Source organism: Otolemur garnettii, unplaced genomic scaffold (genome assembly GCF_000181295.1).
Source record: "Otolemur garnettii isolate 467f Iridium unplaced genomic scaffold, OtoGar3 scaffold00007, whole genome shotgun sequence".
NCBI lineage: Eukaryota > Metazoa > Chordata > Mammalia > Primates > Galagidae > Otolemur > Otolemur garnettii.
In genome coordinates, this window is record NW_003852402.1 from 40222238 (window position 1) to 40227435 (window position 5198).

Genomic DNA, 5198 nt, shown 5'->3' on the forward strand with positions numbered 1-5198 from the left:
CAATGCTGTCATACCCAAGACCTCCTGGCAGCGCTGTCATACCCAGGACCTTCCGACAGTGCTGTCACACCCAATCTTATCCTACATTCCTGGATACAGTTTACTTGTTTTGTTACTTGTTTGTTACTCTTACTTGTTTTGCAGCTGACAAGCTAAAGAGCACAACGGCCGTTTCTAGCTTTGATCCCAATTTTCACGTCCAGTCTTCACTCTAGATTCGGCTGTCAGACAATGGTGAAGTCTTTGACACACGCAGAGTGCACACTAGAAAGCTGGGCCGCACATTCGCCACTCCCCACCCCCCAGCACCTTCTCCATGGTCATTAACACGCTCAGCTCCTGGGGGACATGGCAGTTTCAATTAAGAACCAGAGATGCAGAGGCACACTGGCATAGGCCTGAATTTTAAGAAAATTTTAGGAAAAGCCGGGAGAGATTTTCTACATGCTCATCCATGATCACACAACTCACAAGTACTGGAAGAAGGATTTGATCTCGAGTCTCCCAGACTCCAGTATTCCTTGGGCATTGCACAATACTGCCTCTACCTTCAAATGCATGTAAAGTAGGAATTACACTTCTTCTGTATACCTTAAGAGCCTGCCTCAATAATTAAAACTGTTTTAAAAAATAAAGTATTTTACTTGCGTGGAAGCCAGGTGACCAGCTACTAGAATTCTTGCTTTGATGAGAGATGGTAGGTTAGTCTTGACTCCTTAAAAATCCAAGACTGAGGCAATCTTACATGCGAAGGGTTTAGTGGGAGGTGCAATTCCAAGCAGCAAAAGTGATGGGGAAAGCAAACCAGAATGACAAGGGAAACCAAAACACAAAATGGGACATCGTGAAGCTTCAGGAGAAGACATGGTCGGTTGCTCAGGCATATAGGGTTATCTTCAGATAAGTCGTATGGAACCCCCACACGTTGGAACAGTCAGAAGAGAAAGAGATCTACCTGCTTCTCCCACTAACCTCCTCCTCACCAGTCAGAGACAGCCCCACGGCAGGGCAGCCTCTACCTGGATGTTTTTGTTATCCTGCCCTCTGCATATCTGCTGGGATAGAATCCAGACCCCAAGCCCTGTGTGAGCAGCTCTCCTAAGCCTGGGAGCCATAACAGGACCCTCTGTGAGTCCTGCCAATTTGGATCTAGAGGGTAGACCTGGGTAGATACAATGGTGGGTTGAAGTGCAGATCTCTATAGTTGGGCAGTGACCTTTATGGTCATTCTAACAGCCTGCATTTTTTAAATTGCCAGTGTGGTTAACATATCAAGATCAGAATGAAAGTTAGCCACATAGGACGGGAACCCCAAACCGCTGAGTATTAGTCTGCCCTTCTTCCCACACTTAGAAAGCCTCCTTAGGACAGCTCCCAAATCCCTTTGGGTCCACAGAATAGAAATACTTACATGGGCCCAGATAACACAAACTAGTAAATGGTGCTAGTTTATTAAACCATAAAAAAAAACTTCTCATTTTTATTGAAACATGTGGTCTTTTGATTTGTCCTTCATAGTTCTAATTTTGATAAAGCAAAGAAGGATGAAATGTTTAAGAAAAATACCCCACGCAGGGTAAGTGTGGCAGCTGCCAGTCATGTGCTAGAACCAGCTCTTCCTGGGTCCCCTAATCCTCCTTCAGTGCCATCTCATTAGTAACCTGCAATTGGCCACAGTGAACGTCATCAAATGCTACAAATGATTTTTTATTTTCTAGAAAGCCAGGTAGTAAACATCGACCAGCGTGTCACTGCACCGTGACCTCAGTAATCCATGGGGCCTGTAACAAACTAGAGAAAATATATTCTTTTGAAGGGTGAGAATGAGACTGAGCCCTAAAAAACAGTTGCCAAGTCAGAACGTACGTTCTGCATAATCTCCCAAGTCTCCCAGGAAGTCAGAATTACGAGTATTTAACTTAAATCTCCAATTTTTCAATATCAGCTTAATTTTTTTCTAAATATCTTCCTGAGACAAACTGGAGCTCATGGACACGTTTGCAAATCCTAGTCTATAATAAGTATTACCCCAAAGAGTAGCAGCCTATGCATCTTCAACTAGATGTCAATATGAAAGGTTGGGGCTTCTTTGTTTTCTAGAAAGACGACACCCTTTACTGACATAGCAGCAGCAGCATTCAGCATTTGCCCGCTGCCGGCAGTGCACTGACACATCTAGGAGGGCTGTGAGATGTAGCCTTAGGTTTTCTCCTCCACATGTCTTTGTTGAACAAACTTTATATTTCCTTGCACGGTTTCAAATGACTTCCAGGCCACTGATTTTAATAGTGACCTCTACTTGAACAGACTCCCTGTGGGATAATTGGCAATATAAGAAAATATTTTTTATCCTATTTAAGTAAAGACCTTTGTTACCTAAAAATGACAATAGACGAAAAATACAGGAACAAAGCCTTGATTCCCAACTCTAAAGTATGTTTCTATTGGAAATGGTAGGACTTGGCAGCAACCTGTAGCTCAAAGGAGTAGGGGGCCAGCCTCATATACCAGAGGTGGTGGGTTCAAACCCAGCCCCAGACAAAAGAAAAAAAAAAGGAAATAGTATTACTTGCAAGAATGTAGTTAAGTCCAAGTGTCTCCTATACTAGAGGAGACATCCACACAGGACACCCAAGGCTGTTCCTCACCTTGAGGCTCGAGCTACAATTGGCATAGTTTGCTGCTGTTTGTAACTTGGCTTTGCTGATTCCTGATGAATTTGAAGCTTTGGTGCAAAAAGTGACCCTAAACCTCCAATTTGTCTTCGTTCCGCCAGTTCCTTTCACTGCTGAGTGCATTCTTTTTCTGGACTCTGTCCGGCTCCTCAAAGGCCGCCTGGCTGCATGTCTTGCCATCAGGTGCTGCATGTACAGTTCTGATCCAGGGTTTCATTAGTGAGTGCAGCTGGGGAATCTGGACGCCTCCCTCACAGGGAGTCCCACAGCGCTCAGCAGCACACACAGGAAACAGGGGTGTAACTGCGAGCAGCTGGACGCAGGAGAAACATTCCTGTAGACTGGATCCCAACCTTATAAAACTTCAGCCTCCATCTAAATTTACTTCTTCACCACCTTCTGTCTTCCAGTCCCCCTGACATCTCTGGAGCTGATCTTTTAAATTTACAGTTGTCATCCTCATGCTACATAAATAGAATTTGATGGTGTCGCTCAAATTTCCAGTGAAAATCAACATAGTTATAGATATGTACAGCATATCTTAAAGGTCTGGAAATGAAAGAAAAACTTACTTTTAAATGGTTTGTTAAATTTTAAAATATAACATGTTCAGTGTGTCTTACGTAAATCATTTTGGGAACAGCATCTCAAAATTGAAAACCAAGCACAACTGTCATTACAGAGTAACCCCAAAAGTCTGGAAACACCGAGGAAAACATAATTTTACTTTTTGTGGTAATGAATAATTGTTCAGACCATGAATGTATATTCAATGTCTTTCCCTTGTTCAGTGAAAGATCATACACATGATCACACACTGTCTCAGAAGGAAATGATGTTATCAAAATTTCAAATAATTTTCATTACTTTCTCTGTGATTAGACATGCAAAAAAATCTTATGAATTATAAACAGACCAGCTGGCTTGAGTAAACCACATTTAAGAACTTAGCACTATTACTTTTTCAGGGTTTATGAGTAACCAGACACAACAAGAAATAGGAGGCAAATTAAACAAATGGCCTATTTCTTAAGTGCAAATATTTTGGCTCAAGATGAAAGATTATGGTGTTTATAGACACACAATATTTTAAAATAGAAAAACCAATATTCTCTTAAAATCTACCACATGCTGAGTAGAAAATATGTAATCTATTGCAATATTGAGCAGAAAATCTTTTTCCCATAGCACACACATGGGTATGAGGAATGTTAATAAATATTACTTTGATAAGGTTACTATTTCAACTGGCAAATATTAACCATGGGAAACACTGATTACTAACTTTCAATAATCTCCTAAGCATTTTATATTCAATTCAGGTTTCACGTATCAAGTAAAAAGGAAATAAATTTCCACTCTATCCACCAACTCAGTATCTTAAACATTAAGGATGGCACGAACAGGTTTTGCATTTTCTGGCTTAGATGACTACTGAGAGATTATGCACATTACCAAGCTATGTGACTGGGGCACAGACATACTTCTTTGCTGCTCTGATACGTCAATTTATGTCTGTGTACCAGAAAAATCTAAACTCGTTCATATTTTTTATTAGTAACAGGAGCTTACTTTGTTATAATGTTCTAAAATTTATAGACTTCATCCACATGCTTCCTTTCATAAAAAAAAAAAAAAACAGATAGTAGCTGAAAATAAAACACTACTGTAATACGCATGCCTGGGTACATTCAGCCAAACGTATAAATGGTGGAAAACATGATTTGACATGTCCATATAACATACGCCAATTCAACAATCCTCCTCCTACATCCCAAAGTACAAACACCAATGACTGAAGGAAGCAGCCCAGTGCACTGGGATACTGCTATCGAATCTAATGGGCATAACCGCCCCTAGAAACTTCTGGATATAAAACAGCTGTGGGAATTAGTGCTAAAGAGAGTTGTAACAGCTGAGTCGCACACCTTGCCTCTCAGAACCTTATTGCCGGAGGTTTAATGGTGCCATGAGCTTCAGAATTTCTGAGTGGGTAGAGAAGGTTAACTAGGGCTTTGTTGAGAAACTTGGGACAGAGTTGCAAAAGAATCTGTGCAGATTCCTGATGGATTCTTACATCAAAATAAAGCAAACCTATTGTGAGGGGGAGAGAAATGGGTAGCAGGAAGCTCCCAGAGCTATCCCCACCAGCCCTGCCTTCAGCCAGCCCCGGTGCACGGAGCACCAATCGCAGAGCTCCCGCGGGCCCTACCTGGAGTCAGGCTTCCCGCTGTAATTCTAATACGTCAATATTTGCTATAAAAACATTAGTGCCTGACCCGTTACACGCTTCCTCATAAATCAGTATGCAAACTCAGATAAGTATTAATCTATTTCACATGTCGCTCCCTTTGCTCTGTTTGGAGCCATTATTTACACACCCACACAGCAAGGGCCAACGGGGGAGACTGCAAGGGCGTTAATGATGTTTAATTGTCAACCAAACCCATCTCCTCGTTAACAATCCTGACCGCCTCACAGCTGATTTCTATCCACAGCGCATACTCCTCCATCAGTGTGCAC